The 21,897-nt window shown below is 41.1% G+C and overlaps 1 protein-coding gene and 1 long non-coding RNA gene across 3 annotated transcripts in view; both read left to right on the plus strand.

Moving 5' to 3' along the window:
• The window catches only part of LOC129779904 (GTPase-activating Rap/Ran-GAP domain-like protein 3), a 310,243-nt gene that overhangs the window by 31,237 nt on the left and 257,109 nt on the right, over positions 1-21,897 (plus strand). The window lies entirely within an intron of this gene.
• Positions 1,013-21,222, plus strand: LOC129779909 (uncharacterized). The gene is made up of 3 exons (XR_008743795.1): positions 1,013-1,797; positions 20,556-20,795; positions 20,893-21,222. It is a non-coding gene; the product is annotated as an uncharacterized LOC129779909 (long non-coding RNA).

Genomic DNA, 21,897 nt, shown 5'->3' on the forward strand with positions numbered 1-21,897 from the left:
ACATTTGTTTTGGCTGGTAAAGGGATCAAGCGATAACAGTGGCGAATAAAGAAAAATCGTGATTTTCGTTAAAAATCATACTATTAGTTTGAAGATTTATATGAAAGAGTGCCTATTGAAACTATTTCACGATAGAGCTGTTTCCTCGCGTATATATATATATTCTAACTGAAGCAAGCTTTACTTTCTTCGAATCATTGAAATGATATCAACTAAATCAACTACGTTTCTCGACTGAGAACCCATATGGGTGTTTCCATTATGCATTTTAGCAGCTGGAATACGATATCACGTCGAATCATCACGGTTATCGCCAATCACAAGCTTCGGCCCTTTTTTTTTACTTCTCGTTGCTCTCCAATGAATGTTGGATTTGCTTTTGTTGCTGTTTTGTTACTGATCGTTAATCAATTTGTGCGAAACAATGTTGCGATGAATTGATGTTTTGGAGATATTCCACTTCAATCAATTTCAATAAAGAATTCAGCTCTTCATTGACGATTCACGCGCAGCTTTCATGATGAATTTGGTATGGTCAGCATTCGTGCTCCCGTGGCCGGGTGGTTAGAGTCACACCTCACACGTCGGGGGTTCGAGTTCGATTCCCGTTCTGGTCGGGGGAATTTTTCGTCAAGGAAATTTCCTCCAACAAGTCACTCAGAATGCATTCAAGGCGTGTTATTTGGCATAGAATTCTCAATTATGAGTACTAATAAAAATGACGCAAATAATACTACGTTGAGACGGCGAAGTTTCTCTAGGAACGTTAGTGTCAGAAGAGGCATTCTTGTCTTCATGTTTGTCCTTCATGGATAACCGTCGCACACTCTGTTATGGTATGGAAAATCACCACTGTGAACAACAGAAATTTTAAACAGAACTCAGAGTTGACGTTTTGACTGATTTTCATTTTCGCGCTATTGCAAAAAACTGTGACAGTACTGTGGCAATAAACTTGTTGTAATCGTCTAATATTTATGACATGTTTTAAGAAAATTAAAAAAGATGTGCCTGTGTTACGCTGAAGGTCGCGTTACTCTGAACCTTTCACATAATCAAAAGCTCAGATAATTCATTTGCATGGTAAAAAAAAGTTGAACAAAAAATTTTGAACCTGTTTTAATATGCTCCAATAGTGCAGAAAGCTCGCATCAATCGCGCAATGGTATTTGAATTGCACATTTCCAACCATTGGCCCCAAAACCATGACAAAAAGCACATCTGTTATTCCATCCGCCGGTGTTCCAGGGTTAGTACATTTTTAATTACCATAGAATATACGGGAAAGTGAGAAACGAAGAAAAATCCATTCATTGAAACCAATGCAAACGGATAGAAGCTTTGGTGCTATCAGATTTCTTCAGCTACAATTCCGTTAAATCCAGACACAATGGAGAATTCTAAATCAGCGGCGCTATCACCATCTGCTCCGCACGTGTCTCCCACGTTGGCTGCTGCTCAGTTTCCTTCGTCGCAGCCGTGTGCTTTATCTACAGTGTCGACGGTCACCGCTCAGCAACAAACTGCCGCAGGATATATGCTAAAGCACACTTCCAATATAGCCTCCGTTTGTTCAGCATCTCTCCAAGCTTGTCAGCAGCAGGCACCCCTGCCGATTGCCCGGCATCGTCGGACGCGCCTGCAACGTTCAGAAAGGTTGTTGTCGGAAAACTTTCAACCACCTGGTCCGTCCACTTACCCCACCTGAGAGGCACTGATTCGAGACAGTTTTGGTCAAATCGTCTGGCCAATTAGAATCACTAGCTGGGAGCTAACGGGCCGCAACAATACTGCAAGGTAAGTCTATAATTAAATCATAGGTTTTATTTCTGGCTGGAACGTTGTTTTGTGTTTTATGATCGCTCTCATATATAGGGGAATGTCGGGGAAAACGGACAGGGTGAGAAAGATGGACGCCTATGTATGATTGGTAAATAACATTTTTATTTTGAATTTTTATGGTGTACAAACTTGCCATACAGTGTATCAATACCTTTGACCCATTGGTATATATAGCCGCGTGGCAAATAAATGCTACCACTCAGTCGCGAAGAACAAATACAATTTCAGGAAAAAATGTACAAACATTTTTGGATGAGATTGATGATATTCCATTTATATATAGTTCCCACCGAGGCTTGTAAGTTTATGGACACACATGTGTAAATTGAAATTGGTTTGATCAGCTAGAAAATTGTCAGAGCGTTGTGCTTCTCTTGAGCGCTCCTTTTTTATCTGTTCTGTTTTGTTTTCGATAGAAACATCTGCCGAATGAGATTGTTTCATGATTTATACTGTCCCGACAGCACACGTGCTGCACCCGATAAAATATTGTTTTTCATTTATTGGTTTTAACAGCTGCGTGTGATCAGAAGAGATACAGGTTATTTTTCACTGGAATGTCTATTGATGTTACTGTTATAGTCGTGAATTTTGTGATGCGATAAATATGCAATGGAAGTGGAAAGTAGTGTTGCGGAAAGTTCGAAAAATAAACAGTTATAGAATCATACAGTCTCAGTTAGTGAGACAAAATAATCATATTTGTATTCATGGCTTGTAAGTTTTGCACTAATGAAAACACCCTAACCATCACACAGACAGGTTTTTTTCTTTGCTGCTCTCGAAGAAACATTAATCATTGTCTCCCGGAACTTTAACTGGCCCAAGGAACCTTAATTACTATAACCTTAGCGGAAAATTAGTTTGAACCAAGGCTCTCATATATAAATAAAGTCACTCCATGTTGTAATTTTGCTATTTTATTTTTGGCTTGCACTCCTGTCTCGCCAGTAAAATATATTGTGTAATGCCCGGTTGCAAACGGCAAGACATGAAGTGAGCCGCTAAACTAATTCCAGTAGAGTAGCCCGACGTGGAAAAAGGTGAAAGTGGAGAAGTTCATCCCGATATTAACCTTTGTACAGTGCTCTGGTTTCCATTTGGGTTGACGGAGGGCTCATTTATGATTTACGCCAGGCAAGTGCAGACAGGATCCGCACTCGATAGCTGCTAAGTCATAAGCAGAGGAGAATTTGTGTTGCGTGTTTCTGTTTTGCCTAGTTCGGGTAACGAATAAATAATTATCCCGAAGCGCGATGTACAATAAGAGAGTATCTGTTTTATTTACTTATTTACTTACTGTTTACTGTGAAAAATGGACTGAAGTGATTCATTATACATGGCATTTGAATATGAGCATACTTCGTAATAAGTGCACAAACAAATTAGTTTTCTGGGGGCCATCAGGAATAAGTACTTGTCCCTCGGTCCTATAAACTAACAATAATCATGAATTGTGTTGTGAAACTGTCTCTAATTCGTGTATTTCTAATTTTGAATTCTTTAATTACCACGTGTATGAAAATAAAACCTATCAATAAAAGTTTTTAATGAAAGTAATGAGCATTCGTAATGAGCCGGTCGTTATTGCAGCAGAAATGGGTTGACAAGTCAATATCTTTTTGTTCTGTGAGTGAGAAAAATACGGAAAACCGCAATTCTAAGGTAAGTGCATGAATAAATGCATAAATACTTAAAGAGCATGTTCAAGCTAAATTCATCCTTTATTCTTCTGGTGTTTTATAAGGAACTGGTAGACCTTGATACAGATTCCGGACAAGGTCATTTATCTATCTACTTCCGAATCGCCAGTTTCTTCTGTCAATTTCTTTGTCGATTTTTTTTTCAAAACGTGTATGAAACAACTCACTTCAACCATCACGCCAGTACATTGACAGCGTGCCATTTCTTGTTTCTCGGTCCTACGTTAGATAAAAATGTTTTTCTCGGATAACCCGCACCGCGCATCATCTGCTCATGAATAATCGGGATTCAACTGTATGACTTATTTTAAGAACAAAATGAACATTTCAACGGTAGGGTGCATACATTTGCATTGAAAAAATGGGCAAAAATTGCTGATTTTTGGGTTTACCTTCACCTTCACACGCACTGACGAAACTACCCACCCAGCAGAGAAAAATTGGCAGCTCTATCAGTAGAACTCAAACCGTGATTGCGAAAACATTGAAGTTACACCGTTCAGAAGTGTGCATGTTCAAAGAACGGTACCCCGAAAACGGACATCGTGCGGTACTTTGTGGACGCCGGTTACGATCGTTTCAGCGTCTACAACATCTTGGCACTATTAGACAACAATCAGAGCATCGAAAAAAAGCCTGGTTCCGGACGGCCGACGACCCTGAGCGACTAGACGCTCCAAAGGATGTTGAAGAGGAAGATCGAGGGAAAAGTGGCTACATCGTAGCGTGCGCTTGGCCGGGAGGTCGGTGCAATCGGCCAACCAGTAGAAAAGTGCCTGGCGAACTTTGACATGCATGTCAGGAAGCGGAAGTCCCGTCCACTGGTTCCGGAGCTGCAGGCAATGACGCAGCGACAGCGGCTAAATAAGATGGTTAAATCAATTTTCCAGGTGAATCGCAACGTGGCGGTGGTGATGGACGACGAGACCTATCTCACCCTGGATGGCAACGACCGGCAGGGCACTTCGTATTTTACTTCCCCCACGAAGGCTCACTTCGAAGTTAAGTTTATTTCACACACCAAGTTCCTCAAGAAGGTGCTGCTATGGCTGACAATCAACGAGAATGGGATGTCATAGCCGTTCTCCTTTAGCTTCGGACTGGTCGTGAACGGAGAAATTTACAGTACGAAGTGCCTGCCGGAAGTTGCGTCGATCATCAAGAAATATCATAAAATAAATAAAACGAAGAAAGAACACAAAAACATGCCTACACGCATGTTTTCGTCTGCCATGGTGAATGTTCCGGTTAACTGTTAACGGTTAACAGCTCGCAAGGGCATAGAATTTTGTTGCAAGTAAGCTAATAAAATTCCATCCGAAAAAAGTCCATTTTTTTAAGGCAAACGTTAATTAGCTATTTGAAGTCAGTGAAGTAAAAGTCGTGATTTTTGAAGATTCTAATTGAAGGTTTGGCCTTGGCCCTTGGCCGAGTGGTTAGCGTCACACATCATCATGCCAAGGGTTTAGGTTCAATTCCCGTTCTGGTCGGGAGAGTTTTCGTCGAAAAAATTTCATCCGACTTGTACTGTGGTTACGCGTATGCTAGATAACATTCTGTGTTATTTGGTATAGAAATCTCAACTAAGTACTCATAAAAATGGCGCAAGAAATGACGAATTACACACCAACTCGGCTGACCGTTGGCAACAACATCTCAGTTTGTGATGAAACGTTGTGGGTGTTAAGACATTGGTCATTTAAGTAGCTTTGCATACTTGAAATATTCAAATAAGAATAAGACTACTTTTTGGAAAGGGCATTTTTTCTTAATTTTTTACAACAATTCTAGAGCAACATGTCAAAAGGGCCTATCTTCTTTGATCGATTCTCTTCATCTACATTCTCTTTCATTAATAACTCAGCGGTAAAAGCATTTCCTGATGTGTTCTACGATAAGGAGTGTGAAAGGGAACCTCGTTTATCAAACTATATGGTAAAACTAGAGCAAAATCAGTCTGACAGGCCGTGGATATCGAAAGAGAAAGTCGATGAAGAGAAACGATCAAAGAAGATAGACCCTTTTGACATGTTGCTCTAGAATTTATAAATCAGAAACTATAATACAAAAGTCAGGTCAAAAGATGATATGTAGGAAATTGTTTGAATTCTCATAAAAAAACTAAAACACTAAAAAAATATTTTACAAACTGTAATTTATTTTTATCTAAAAAGATTTTTTTTTAAATTCTCAAAAACAAATTATGAATAGGCCACACAATTTCTTACAAGACCAAAAACGAAATTGTGTGCAGTAATATAAGGGTGATTTGCAGCTGTTCCAGAAGAATTCAAGGTCTTTGAGTATCAGTCTTCAGAATGCAACTCGGTGCTGATGCGCAACAAGATTTTTGTACCAAGTTGAGCTCCCACTCCTTGTGCATACATGCGCTCTGGTGAATGAGCACGCTACGAAACACAGATGGAATGTTTGGTTGTCAGCGCCGTTCTATCGCAGAGATTTGCGCCCAGTGTTAAGCAGAGTTTTACGCCGTGCTTGCGCCGTATTTCTGTACTTCGCGCTTGAATCTGGATTGCTCTCTCTGTTGAGATATTTTTCTTCACTCAAGCGTATACGATTCAAATGGGGGCGCGCTGTTGTTTTTATGCTTTGCTTAGAACGAACGAAGACAAAGCGGGCGCTAGAATTTGATGTGTATTTGTGTGTGTGTGTACTAAATGAATGAGATGCGCATCACAAAAGTGAGAAGAAATGTTTAGTATCTGAGTTCTGCGCCGGGTAGGGGAAAAGGGGGGAATTTGGACCACCTAAGCAAATCGCCTAATATTTCCAAACCAATACGGTCTAAATAAAAAATGTCACATTGTATACTAAGCTACACTTGTTTTCTCTCAATCAATAATGTATAATCATTATATCAAGCTTTGAACTACCAAATATATCATAAAATAAAAGAGATGATTTTTGGACATTAAAATTTGATGCGGGGTGATTTGGACCATCTGTGGGGTGATTTGGTCCAGTGGAATTTTGGAATAATGTTACAATCAGTAACAGTGTTTTGGGATCGATACCAGGTGTCTTGGCCAGATTACAGACCAGAAAAATTGGATTGAGACCATCTAGAATTCTGCATGGATTTTTTCAACAATCTTAGGGGAAACCGCACCCAAAAAATATTGCGAGAAAAACGTCCATGATCAGCCCACAAAAAAGAAATGACTGAGGGGAAAAAGATTTTATTCGAGCGAGGAAGTGTTTGCAGAAATAAATGGCTATGGCTTTATGGCTAAATGGCTATATCAGACTATATAATACCTATTGTTCGGTATCAACAAACCAGAGCAGCGTTGGATGAAGTGTATGAGCATAAATGAAGACAATGTTGAAAAATAAAAAAAAATTACTCCAAACAATTGAGTATTGTTTATCTTTCCACGCACTTTGCCAACGATCCTTATATATGGTGAACAAAATTGGAGTGCAGAGTTCACACAAACGCACAAAATTTAGAATATTAATTGTCAAAATGTCATAACACGTACGTATGTAATAATACGAGACTCACAAATTCAGCTGATTACTACAGATATTTTTCAATAGAACAGTGTTGAGGAAATGCAATATCAAATCAGCGAAGAGATGATTGATTTGACATATCTTAACCAACTCCTTGTAAGACGAACCTGTATTGATTTTCCCTCTATTCGACATCGACTTCGCGCAATAGACTGACAGCTATCCATCACATAGCTGGTGTTGATCGTTGGGAAACTGTCTCATCTCACTTCTCGCTACGACGACTGAAGATTCAATCAAGAGAAATGTGCCATTCTGCCTTGTCACTCTCTTCGCGATGGATGAGCTCTTCAATTCATAGAATTACAACAACAACAACAACAGCGGTAGCAGCGTATAACTGTACTTTATAACAACCGTCGCAAACAGATTTCCACGGAATCAGTGTTTATTTGCTTTCTTTCTTCCTCCACATCACTTGAAATAAATTGTGCAAACGCTAGCAGACGTTATCATGGTTTTCGCAGGCACACACCACGCGTCTGTTCGGACAACGTGTGTCGACACGATTCATTACATTGACTTCCCAACCAGTTGTACCAGCACTGATTTTCGAACCCACATTGTATACCCTAACACAATGTGGATATTTTTCAGTACCGCGAATTTCGAATATTAAATAATTTCAGTGTATTCGAGAACATTCATTAACCAGCATGTGTTTTTCGATGAAAGATACACAAAAGTATCTTTTTATAACATAGAAAGCATATCTCCCGAGGCAGCAGCCACGGACATGATTTCAAATTAAACTGACAATAATATCTCAGAAATGCTATACCCAGGAACTGGGTATAGACCATAAATCCGTTTGGAACCATTTGCAGAAGATTGGATTCCAAAAAAAGCTGGATGTATGGGTGCCACACGAGTTGACGCAAAAAAATCTTTTAGACCGAATCAACGCCTGCGATGCACTGCTGAAACGGAACCCATTTTCAAAGAAGATGGTGACTGGTGATGAAAAGTGGATCACGTACGACAACCTAAAGCGAAAAAAGCCGTGGTCGCGGTGAGCCGGCCCAAACCATCGCCAAGCCCGGATTGACGGCCAGGAAGGCTTTTCTGTGTTTTTGGTGGGATTGGAAGGTAATCATCCACTATGAGCTGCTCAACTATGGCCAGACCCCCAACTCTCTACTGTGAGCAGCTTGACCATTTGAAGCAGGCGATTGACCAGAAGCGGCCAGAAATGATCAATAGGAATTGCTAATAAAATTGTCTTCTAAATGGCACGAGTTTGCGAACAAAACGGCGCATATTTGACTTAAATTGGATAATTTTGAGTATGTTAAATAAAGCGTCAAATTTCGATCAGAAATACGACATTTCTTTTTCCCCAACCCTATATATGACTCGATTACCGTTCTGAATCATATTTCGGACGCTTAAGGCATATGATGCAGAAAACAGGTCTAAATTTTATACACAGGTATTATTTGGTTGATATTTTTAATAAAATAGTTCAATATGTTTTTAAGCTTTCTACTTTGGTACGTATTTGATTGAAAACATAAAAAAATTATCGAATAAAATGTTTTTCGAGTGAAGCGAATAAAAATCAAATATCGGACACTAAATTAAATTTCGGACAGATTGTATTCAAATTTTGGACACTTTATTTTGTAATTTTTTGAACGAAAATTACATTACACTTGATTATATTTTATAGTCAACTGCGAAACACTTACCAAGCAATCACAGTAAACTGTTAACGATGATGAGAACTGATGAAACACGAGAGAAATTTGAATATTGATGAAGGGGTAAATTCTACGTGCTCACGCTAAGCAAACGTCAAACACAAACGATAATGAGTAGTGTTGATAGATTTTTGTCGATTATGTTATAATTCAAATGTAGTTCTCATATGAAATGATAGTGAAACCAAGGGATTACTCTAAAGAAGCAATTGTGATATCAATTTTATAGTTATATCATCAGTGCATTAAGCATTTTAAGATAATAGAACAAAGTGTCCGAAATATGATGTTACGGTATACCGTTCTGAATCATATTTCGGACAACATCATATTTCGGACACTTTGTTCTAATATCTTGAAACGCTTAATGCACTGATGATATAACTATCAAATTAATATCATAGTTTATTGTGATTCCTTAGTAAGTGTTTCACAGTTGACTATAAAAAATGATTAAGTGTAATGTAATTTTCGTTCAATAAATTACAAAATAAAGTGTCCGAAATTTGATTTAGTGTCCGAAGTTTGATTCTTATTCGCTTCATTTGATAAGCATTTTATTCGATGATTTTTTTTATGTTTTCAATCAAATAGGTACCAAAATAGAAGGCTTAAAAGCATATTGAATAAATTTATTGAAAATATCAACCAAATAATAGCTGTGCATAAAGCTTAGATCTGTTTTCTGCATCATATGTCTTAAGCGTCCGAAATATGATTCAGAACGGTATACAACTCTAGAACCGATTATATACGGTCTGAATTTTTTTTTAATTTCAATTTTTTTTTTGTTAAATCGTTTATTTTTACATGCTCAGTTACATAAGTTTAAAGGTGCCAAACTTATCTGTATAGTTACAAGTATATATAAACATTTTTTATTAATTCTAATGTTAATGAAGTAGAGAACCGATTACTCGCGGTTTGCTCGAGTTTAGAAGGGTGACATTTTGTTTCAGGAAAAGGATGGGATATAAGGATATGTTGACAATGTTCACACTCACATTCGCACTCACATTCATCATACTCAATTCTTAAGCCTATCTTATATCTAATATGTATTTACATTTCACCTTATTCTATTGTTAGTAAGAAGGGATTTGATTTCTCGCGAAGGAAAAGGAAAAGGAGAATATAAGGATATAAGGACAATCACACACGAAGATCGATAGATTTTAGGAAGACATATATTTGGGACATGTAATCAAGGTCTAACCGAGCCAACACATCTCTCACCGGCACATTGGGCTGCCTTCCTCTAGCCCGAAGAGAGTTTTCTAAATTCGATCTGGCAACAAGATACTCCTCGCACGACCAAACAACGTGTTCGATGTCGTGGTAACCTTGGCCACAAGCACAGATATTGCCATCGGCAAGATTAAAACGAAAGAGTAGCGCGTCTAACGAACAGTGATTGGACATTAGTCGAGAGAAGGTGCGAATAAAGTCCCGACTCAAGTCCAGACTTTTGAACCATGGTTTGAGGCTAACCTTAGGGATAATCGAGTGAATAAATATCGCCTTCAATTGCACCTACCTTTGCCAATGAGTCAGCCCTCTCATTACCCGGAATTGAGCAATGTGAAGGGACCCAGACAAAAGTAATGACATAACAGCGTCTGGTTAAAGCACTCAAAATTTCTCGTATTCTCTCAAGGAAGTACGGCGAGTGCTTTTCCGGCCTCACTGAACGGATAGCTTCGACAGAGCTCAGACTATCCGTTACAATGTAATAGTGTTCAACAGGTCGTGAGGCGACGCTGTCCAGCGCCCAGTGTATTGCTGCCAATTCAGCAATATACACTGAGCAAGGATACTGAAGACTGTGTGAGGTGCTAAAAAATTTGTTGAACACTCCAAATCCTGTGGACTCATTCATAGAGGACCCATCAGTAAAGTACATATTATCACAATTGATACCCCCACACTTTGAATCAAAGATCGTTGGTGCGATCCCCGATCGATGATAATCTGGAATTCCATGGATATCCTGCTTCATGGACAGATCAAAATGTACAGAGGAATTGATGTAGTCAGGAAAACAAACACGGTTGGGAGTATACGAAGAAGGATCAACCTGCATGGAGATGAATTCATGATATGAGCTCATGAATCCTGAATGAAAATTTAGCTCGATAAGCTGCTCAAAATTTCCGATCACCAATGGGTTCATAACCTTACACCGGATGAGGAACCGGAGAGATAATAAATTGAAGCGATCTTTTAGTGGGATTACGCCTGCCAAAACCTCGAGACTCATGGTATGCGTTGAGGGCATACATCCCAACGCAATACGGAGACAAAGATACTGAATTCGCTCGAGTTTAATGAGATGTGTTTTGGCAGCTGATTGAAAACAGAAACTGCCATACTCCATCACTGAGAGAATAGTTGTTCGATACAACATTATAAGATCTTCGGGATGGGCTCCCCACCAGGTGCCGGTAATTGTACGGAGAAAGTTTATTCTTTGTTGGCATTTTTTATTCAGATACCTAATATGGGCCCCCAAGTACATTTGGAGTCGAACCATACCCCAAGATACTTGAATGACATAGCATGTGTGATCGGTTTACCCAAAAGTTGAAGCTTTGCCACCATCTCTGTTTTCTCCGTGGAGAATTCGATCCCTAGCCCAATGGCCCAGGTTGTAAGGGTCCTTGCAGGTCGGATTCGTTTGATCCTACGACAGACACCACTCCATCATCTGCAAGTTGTCTTAGGCTGCAATTTTGTGTAAGACAATTGTCGATGTCGCTTACATAGAAGTTGTACAAAAGGGGGCTTAAACATGAGCCCTGGGGGAGTCCCATGTAGGAGACCCGATTTACTGTCGAATCCCCGTGAGAAAAATTCAACTGTTTCTCACAAAGCAAGTTATATAACATATTATTCAACAGAGGCGGCAGATCCCGAGAGTGTAATTTGTCTGACAAAACCTCTATTGAAACAGAATCATGCCCCCTTTATGTCCAAGAATACTGAAGCCATTTGTTTTTTTCGGCGTAAGCCATTTGAATTTCTGAAGAAAGCAACGCAAGACAATCATTCGTCCCCTTTCCCCTGCGGAACCCATATTGTATATCTGAGAGTAAGCCATTCGTTTCAACCCAACGATCAAGGCGAAACAAGATCATTTTCTCCAACAATTTCCGTATACAAGACAGCATTGCTATTGGGCGGTACGAATTGAGGTCGGACGTGGGTTTTCCGGGTTTCTGAATAGCTATAATTCGCACTTGTCTCCAATCATCTGGAACAATATTATGCTCCAGAAACCGATTGAATAAATTAAACAAGCGATGTTTCGCCACATCAGGGAGGTTTTTTAACAAGTTGAACTTAATTCTATCCGTTCCTGGAGCCGAATTGTTACAAGAAAGGAGAGCAAGAAAGAATTCTACCATAGAAAACTCGGAATCAAGATCGCACCTATCTTGTGGTATATCTCGAACAATTTTTTGCACAGGAGCGGAATCGGGACAAACCTTCCGTGCAAAATTAAAAATCCATCGATGTGAATATTCTTCGCTTTCATTCGATGAAGAGCGATTTATCATGTTTCGAGCCACTTTCCATAATTTTTTCATTGACGTTTCTCGTGACAAACCTCCCACGAAATTTCGCCAATAAGCACGTTTTTTCCCTTTGATCAAGTTTCTAAATTGATTTTCAAGGTCCGAAAAGCTTTAAATGCATTCGATTTATCCTGATAAAGCTTGGAACATTGGCTATCCCACCATGGATTGGGAGGCCTTTGACGAATAGTGGAGCCTGGGATGGGTTTCGTTTGAGCGTGAACCGCGCTGTCATATATGAAACGAGAAATGAAGTTATACTCCTCCAATGGAGGCAAACCATCTCTGGAATTGATGGCTAGAGCAATTGCGTCCGCATATTTTTTCCAGTCAATGTGTCTTGTGAGGTCATATGCCATGTTTATAGATTCAGAAGAATTCGACCCAATGGTGATGGAAATTTTTATTGGCAAGTGGTCACTACCGTTGGGGTCCTGGTTTACATTCCACTTGCAATCTAACGACAGTGAGCAAAGCGAGAGGTCAAGAGCACTTGGGTTAGCAGGAGGTTTAGGTACACGTGTTGTTTCCCCAATGTTCAAAACGGTCATATTGAAGCTGTTACAAAGGTCATATATCAACAATGAACGATTGTCGTCGTACTGTTCCCCCCAGGCAGTTCCGTGAGAGTTGAAGTCTCCCAAGATCAATCGTGGCTCAGGAAGGAGTGAGCACATGTCATCAAGTTGTTTGCGGCTAACCGCAGCTCTCGGAGGCCAATACAAGCTGACAATACAGAGGTCATTGCCTCTGATGTTTGCATGACAAGCAACAGCTTCGATCCCTCCAATAGATGGAAGGTCAATTCGAAAAAATGAGTGGCACTTATTGATCCCTAATAGCACCCCTCCGTATCTGTCATCACGGTCCAAGCGTATAATATTAAAATCGTGGAAAGAGAGATCATCTCGCGAAGAAAGCCAAGTTTCGGACAGAGCAAAAACATCACAATTGAAGTTATGAATTAATAATTTGAATGTATCCAATTTAGGGATAAGACTACGACAATTCCACTGTAAAACAGTGATATCTCCGACCTCTCTATTTAAATTAGACATCAAGAGAGATAATCATTGCAAGGAGGGGCCATGTTTGTATCAATTGTTGTAAAATTGTCTTTAATACTGGAAGCATTGAAATGACAATGGTTCTGATGGAGTCGGAAACATTAAAAAACTTGAAGATTTGGTCCAAAAGGTCAGACAACTTATTTATAAATCCCGATTGGGAAGTTGAACTGGACGGAAAAACAGGGACAGTTGGGGTTTTTGATGTCCCCTCGAGTGCAGGGCCATTCGAAGGTGAATTATTCCCACGGAAACCAGGAGGAACCTGATTTTGCTTGTCCGCTGCACTCGATTTTTTAGGCATGCTAACAGGGGGTATAACCGGAGGGGCTTGTCCTTGAACATTGGGAGTGGTCACATTTTTGAGCCGGGGATTCCCTTGGAAAATGAACGGTGTGCCCCCGTTAGCTGTGTCCGCTTCTATTTCGTCAACGGGCAACGTGGCGAAGACATTTTGTGTGTTGATTGGTTGTTGTTGTTGGGCCAGTGGAGAAGCGCCCTTTAAAATATCCGCAAAAGTACGTTTCGAGCGTTCCTTCAAAGAGCGCTTCTGTTTCTCCCAGCGACTCTTGTAAGTTTCACAAACTGAGAGCTCGTGTGGCGATCCCCCGCAATATGGACATTTATGGTCAGTCGCACTGCAGGATTTCCCCTCATGTTGCTCTCCGCAAGTGGCACAGCGCTCCTTGTTGGCACAATAATCTGAAGTGTGACCAACTGACTTGCATTTTTGGCAAGTCATGGGCTTTGGCACGAAGAGTCGCACAGGCAATCTCAATTTGCCCACCATGACGTAGTCAGGTAGAGCGGAACCAGCAAAAGCTACTCGAAACGAGTCTGACGGCGTGAATTTAGTTTTTCCCTCTTCTTGGGATACTTTTCCTAGTTGGCGGCTGTCCAAAATTTTAACACCCAACAACGGGAGTCTTTTAAATTTACCAACCTTCCTTCTTTTATCATTTCGCACGTCAGACCAGTTTCAGTTACCACCCCCGAGATTTCTACGTCATGGGAGGGCACGTAGACACGATACTCTAGGGAGAATCTCTCGTCGATCACAATTGCATTCGCGTGTTTCCGATCACTCACGACAACACGCAGTTTGTTCGGTCTAACCTTAGAGATTTCGACCACGGAGGAATAATATCTTGCCAGATCTTTCGAAACCTGAATGACATTGATAGACTTTCCTTTTGGTTTGGGCCGGAAAAAACAACCCATGCACCAGCTCCAGGTGCATCGTCTGGATAGATCTTGACACGAGGAGAAACGGAGAGAAACAACTGAGGGGGAGGACGAGGTCGATTGTTGAGCGGGAGCGGGATCAGTAGGGCTGGGAGGCAAGTTCGGTAGTTGAGCGGAAGCGGGAGCGGGAGATTGAGGGGGCGAAAAGGAAAAGTTTGCCAATTTTCTTGAGGGGGGCTTGTTAAGGTTGATTGCCTCTTTCTCTGAAGAGACATCTTTTGAGGGGGGAACGCGTTTAAGCGACTTCCCAGCCCCCGTGGTAGCTAGTGAGGAGGAAACAGTAGTTTCAATCTCCATGTCAACATGACCTTCTGCCATTACGGCAGATATAAAATAATATAATAATGTTTATATAATATATAATTTTAATTTTTTTTGTATTTCTAAACCTAATATATATTATATCTAAATCGCACACCAATGCGAATGAAATGAAACGGTGTCCCAATCGAACCGCGTGGCAATCGCTCGGCACAGATGCAACGGTATATCCAGGGTTGCCAATAATATTTTTCAAAAAACTAGAAGATTGCTCTCAAAAAAACTGGAAGAAAACTGGATCCTGAAGAACCGTTTTATTTAAAGAAGATTGGTTATGATTTATATAAAATTATTTTTTTATCCATTCCAATGCTAAAGAAATAAAAAAAAAAATCTTCGAAGATTCGTGTAGTAATTGTATGGAGTTCATAAAACTGTAATTGTAATTACTGTAAAACGATATTTGAGGGACTGTTCTATTTGGGCAAAACTTGAAGAGTCTCGCATTTATCGCTTCATATCCATAAAATCGCTGATAGGAGTCGCAAACTGCGAAAAGTTCGATACCTCAAAAAGGTACGGATTAGCATAAGATACGAGGTAAAATGCCGAAGAAAAATACCATAAACAACTTCCCATAATTTTATTTCAATACTCAAATGAGCATGTGGCGGACACGACCATTTAATCGTGCTGGTGATCTACCACTAGCACAGTATCGATACACACACCAATTCTCCACCCGATGATGACGGTCATCGGCTACTCGGCCAGCCGGACCGATAACACAGATCAAAAATGAAATTGTACATAAATTTAGTTTTATAGTTGACCATCAATCGCGACACTATTTATTTCTCAGTCCATCCAATACTTGGGGGATTATCCGAAGTTCAACCCGAATCTCCCAAACTTGGTGACCCCGACCGAACAATTTTCGAATAGTTCAATCCACGATTTAGCGAAAATTACTAAAAACTCTCGCAAGTGATTCATTCCATAAAATGGCAGGCGAAGACGATGTGAAGCCCAGCACAAGCCAAACGGTCATTGCTAAAATCGATTATCCGCCATCTGATGCGGAGGATATTGAGACATGGTTCCTTTGTATTGAAGCCGCTTTTACTGTGAATCAAGTGAAGCACGATAAAACCAAATACAACGCCGTTATAGTAGCACTAGGTCCGCGCGCGAAATTTGTACACTCGACCCTAATGAAGTGTAATGCATCCACCGAGAATGACCGTTATGAAACGCTGAATGTAGCCGTTCTCGCTCATTTCCAGCCGTCGGAAATGCAACGTCTAACCAGCCTGTTGTCCGGCATGGTGCTTGGCGACCAGAAACCAAGTGTTCTTCTAAGTGAAATGCGTCGTTTAGGTGGCCAAGGCTGTACCGATACTGTGTTATCCAACCTGTGGCTCCGCGCGTTACCGAACACAGTGCGTTCAATAATAGCTGCCATGCCAAAGTCGAACCTCGATGAACACGCTATTGTAGCGGACAAAATAATGGAAGCCCCTCGTAGTGAAGTGTCCGTAGTGAATTGCTCTGAAACATCGCTCACGTCATCTCTCGAGCAGAGGATCGATGCCCTGACTCGTCGTCTGGACGAAGCGCTATCCGGGAATTTTAGAGGTCGTGATCCAAAACGCGTTCGTTCCCGTACTCGTTTTCCTCATCCACGACAAAGAACCCCGTCGCAACCGAGAGCTAGCAATAGGTGGATCTGCTGGTTCCACTACCGGCATGGCATCAAAGCACAGAAGTGCGAAAAGCAAAAGGGCGATAATGAGAATATTCGGTGCATTTTTTTCGACGGAAAAATACCCGTGTACACCCATCCACGGAACAATTAGCTAAGTGTATTCCACAACCCAAATCATTCCCCAGCTTCAATATTAACCAGTTCGTGAACATACAGCGAATCCACGTTCACGATCAGAAAACCTCAAGGCAATTCCTGATAGACACCGGCGCTGACATTTCAGTGCTACCTCCCTCGCCACGAGAACAGCTCCAGCCAACTAACACCAATCAGTTATTTGCCGCCAACGGCAGCCCCATAAAAACCTACGGTACGAAGCGTTTAACCATCGACATCGGCCTTCGCCGATCATTCGTTTGGGTGTTCACAATCGCCGAAGTAAAATCCCCGATCATTGGTGCTGACTTTCTGAAGCACTACGACCTACTCGTGGACCTTCGGCGAAACAAATTAATCGATAACACCACTCGCTTGGAAGTCGATAATGTCAATGCCGTTATTGAACCAATGATTTCAACATACGACATTAATATGCCATTCGCCGATCTATTAAAAGAGTTCCACGATATCACCGTACTCAATATGAACCATCGCCCAAGCCAATGTAGAACAGTGCATCAAATCATCACCACTGGACCACCCATTTTCTGCAAACCCCGACGACTCACATCGACAAGCTCAACGAAGCAAAAGGCGAGTTCAGATTTTTCGTAGAACAAAGAATTTGCCAGCCGTCGAAAAGTTGTTGGGCCAGTCCCCTCCACATGATGAAAAAATCGAACGGCAAGTGGAGACCGTGTGGTAACTATCGCAATTTGAACGCAATTACCGTTCCCGATCGCTACCCAGTCCCACACATACAAGATTTTTCTAATATCTTGTATGGCAAGAACATCTTTTCGTGTATCGACCTCCAGCGCGCATACCATCGAATACCAATCGCGCCAGAAGACATTACCAAAACGGCGATTACAACCTCGTTCGGTCTGTACGAATTTAAGTACATGACGTTTGGACTTCGCAACGCCGGCCAGACTCTACAAAGACATCTACACTAGATTCTGGGTTACTTGGATTTCGTTTACCCGTATGTAGACGATCTTTGTATCACATCAAAAGATATTGCCGAGCACAAACAGCATTTGAGGATGGTGTTCGAGCGACTTCGTGAAAACGGACTCATCATCAACCCAGGGAAATGTCAGATCGACCTTCCCGAGGTCGAGTTTCTCGGTCACCAGATCGCACCCCAAGGGATCAAACCGAAGCCGAGCAAAGTAGCAGCAATATTGGAATTCCCGAAGCCGACAACAGCGAAAGAATTAAAAAGGTTCCTGGGCGCAATCAACTTTTATCGTCGCTTTATACCTCGTGCCGCCGAAGTTCAGCAAACTTTACAAGCGATGATACATGGCAACGTTAAAAACGACCGAACCACACTTGTCTGGGATTCAACTACAACCAGTGCATTTGAGAAGTGTAAGCAAGACCTTTTAGATGCCGCACTACTAGCACACCCATCGACTGATGCCACACTCGCTCTCGAAGTCGATGCCTCTGGTACGGCAATCGGTGCTGTTCTGCACCAAGTAAACGAAAACCGCCGTCAACCACTCGGATTTTTTCCCGAAAACTCACAGGTACCCTTCTCAAAGCAAGCACCTACGACCGTGAGCTGTATGGTATGTACGCAGCAGTGAAGCATTTTCGAGATGTATTAGATGCCCGAGTCTTCTGTATATATACGGACCACAAACCCCTCGTCTCCGCTTTCATCCAACGACCTGAAAAAGCAAATTCCACTCAGCTGCGGAGACTCGCTTTCATTAGCGAATATACCACAGATATACGACATGTACCCGGAGAACAAAACAAGGTCGCAGACATGCTCAGTCGGGTTGAATCGATCACGTCCACGAATGAAGCCATCGATTTTACCGCCTTAGCCGACCAGCAAAAAAACGATCCCGAATTACAAGCTTATTTAGAAAACCCTCCTGCGAACACCACTTTAAGATTAAAAGCGTTCACCTCTCCGCTTTCCAAAACCCCTGTGTTTTGTGACGTTTCAACCAATTCCATTCGTCCATTTGTTCCCGAAAGGTTCCGAAAGCAGATCATCAAAAACCTACACAGCGCATCCCATCCCGGTGCGCGTGCTACGACTCGCCTGGTAATTGACCGATATGTGTGGCCTTCTGTTCGACGAGATTGCAGAGATTTAGTAAAATGCTGTATACCTTGCCAGAAATCCAAGACACACAGACACAACAAATCACCGATCACTCCGATTATCGTTCCAAGTATCAGATTTGCACATGTGCACATAGACATTATCGGACCGCTACCGCCATCAGATGTAAACGCATATTGTCTAACCATGGTAGACAAATTTACCCGATGGCCCGAAGCAATCCCGATTCCGAATATCACGGCGCTTACGGTAGCGAAAGCATTCGTGAGCGGTTGAATATCCCGATTTGGCGTTCCTGAGAAGGTTACCACTGATTTAGGTAGACAATTCGAGTCTGACCTATTTCGAACACTGGCAAATACCTTCGGCATCAACCACTTGCGAACGACGCCCTATCACCCACAAGCAAACGGGTAGATAGAGCGCACACACCGTCAGCTCAAAGCAGCGATAAAAAGTCATGACAATATTAAGTGGTCATATCCCCTTCCACTCGTTCTCCTTGGTATGCGTTCTTCAATCAAGGAAGACATACAATCATCAACAGCAGAGTTAGTGTATGGAACGACCCTTCGGCTGCCAGGAGAATTCTTCGTGGAGGCCAAAAATACGAAGCCTTCACACGAATTCATCACCGATCTGCGAAAGGTGATGGCACACATCCGTCCCGTACCAACGAGCGACCATTCCAAACCATCTACGTTCGTGCAGAAAGAGCTAGCTATCTGCAGCCACGTCTTTGTACGAATCGACGCAGTTAGACCACCACTCTCACACCTGTTCGTTGGCCCGTATCGTGTACTACGCCGTCGGAAAAAAGTCTTTGTAGTTGACATCAACGGCAAATCGTCACCCATATCCATCGATCGTCTCAAGGCTACCTTCATACATCGTGACAATGTCGACGGTACAGCGCCAGCTACCAATACCAGAAGAACAAAATCAACCATCGCCGATCTTCCAGTATATCAAACACGATCAGGTCGTCGTGTTCATATTTCCCGCCAATACTGGAAAGTTTAAGGGGGAAGTGCTGTGGCGGACACGACCATTTAATCGTGCTGGTGATCTACCACTAGCACAGTATCGATACACACACCAATTCTCCACCCGATGATGACGGTCATCGGCTACTCGGCCAGCCGGACCGATAACACAGATCAAAAATGAAATTGTACATAAATTTAGTTTTATAGTTGACCATCAATCGCGACACTATTTATTTCTCAGCCCATCCAATACTTGGGGGATTATCCGAAGTTCAACCCGAATCTCTCAAAAGCACATTCAATGTCAAAACAACACTGCTCAAGTATTACTTTGATATTGAAATTATCAAGTTTTGGTATTGAGAAGCTATTTCTCTTATTTTTTAGGTATTACTCATTGGTAAGTTATTTCTTATATAAGACTTGTCCAACAGAATTTTTGTATGAAGATCAAAATGAGGTATCCTTAAATACTACCTCTTATGATAGATCAATTGGTCTGAACTTCAGAATGGTTTGGAGGACCTACAACATCTGGAATTTATATAAATTGAATCAAAGTGTAGCACATTGGGTAGGCTGTTAAATAAGATAGAAATTGAGTGATAGCCTGTTTTTGAAGTAGTTTGATAAGTTTACAGCATTTGGTTTGCTCTTCGTTTTAGCATTTTCGACAAAACACCGACGAATTGAACGAAATGGGAAGAACCAAATAACAACCTCGCCTGTCGCAGAAGTCCATGAGGTACATGAAACACGACTGAAAAACAATATATTTTCACTACACGCACTGCGCGCTAACCGTATTGAATTCGGAAATGTAAGCAATACTGAGGGACTATGTAAGAAAAGAGAGATCGATCCAAGTCGAACGATAAATGTCAAAAATATTGCTCAAGGAATAGGTAGGTGGAGGGATATACAATATTTATCATTGTATCAAAATTAAAATATTTAAAATCTTAAAATATTTGTTATCAAAAAAATGTTTTACATAAAAAGGGATAAAACTAGAGCACACATATAAAAACAGGATAAAACTGGACGATATTCCAAAAAACTGGAAGATTTTAGGGTTCAACTGGATGACTGGATCGAGGAAAAAAAACTGGAAGAATCCAGTTTAAACTGGAACATTGGCAACGCTGGGTATATCGCACCACAACACGATGATGGAATCGATGACGATGCTAAAGCACACACAGCGATGATACGGCCACCGCGTCCGCCGTGGAGGACTTCTTCCTCACGCTGGTCGTGATTGCTGCTCTCCTCACTCGCACAATAAAGAGAACCCCGTTAGGGCGAAATAACTTCACCAGCCACGAACTGATAACGGTATAATCTCCACTCTATAATAGACGCGAACAAATTTGCGACCGATGTCTTCGGACTGCGCGAGCTGAATGATTGTTTAATTTCAAATGTTCGTTTTAATTTTTAAGAAAAAATTGAATACTTTGACGTAAAGGTGAAAGTTAGTTGACTATTTTAAGTACAGTGGAGTAAAAATAGTGATTTTTGAAGATTATTGTTGAAGGGAATTGTTTAAAATGATATTGGAGTGAAATTAAAAAAGAAAGGAGTAGGGTGTCACAAAACGAATTGTAGAGCGTTCAGTGAGCTTTAATTTGGTCGATAGAAATAAACAAGTTTTTTGTGCATATTTGCCAAAAAATAATAATAATAACTTAGAACCCACTAACTTTAACGTTTTTGTTAGCGTACTTTTTGAATTAGAGCCACACAGAGAAAATCCTGAGAAATCAAGAAGATTGACATCGCTTGTTGTAGGTTGTGTACAACTTCTTCTTCCTCAATGGCACTAACGTTTCTAGAGGAACTTCACCGTCTCGACGTTGTATTACTTGCGTCATTTTTTATTAGTACTTAGTTGAGATTTCTATGCCAAATAACACGCCTTAAAAGCATGAAAATTCGAAGTTGAAGTTAAATGTAATGGATAGTCACACCAATTGATAAAAACATAGTAAAACAGTCCAACGT

The sequence above is a fragment of the Toxorhynchites rutilus genome, chromosome 3 (assembly GCF_029784135.1).
Source record: "Toxorhynchites rutilus septentrionalis strain SRP chromosome 3, ASM2978413v1, whole genome shotgun sequence".
NCBI lineage: Eukaryota > Metazoa > Arthropoda > Insecta > Diptera > Culicidae > Toxorhynchites > Toxorhynchites rutilus.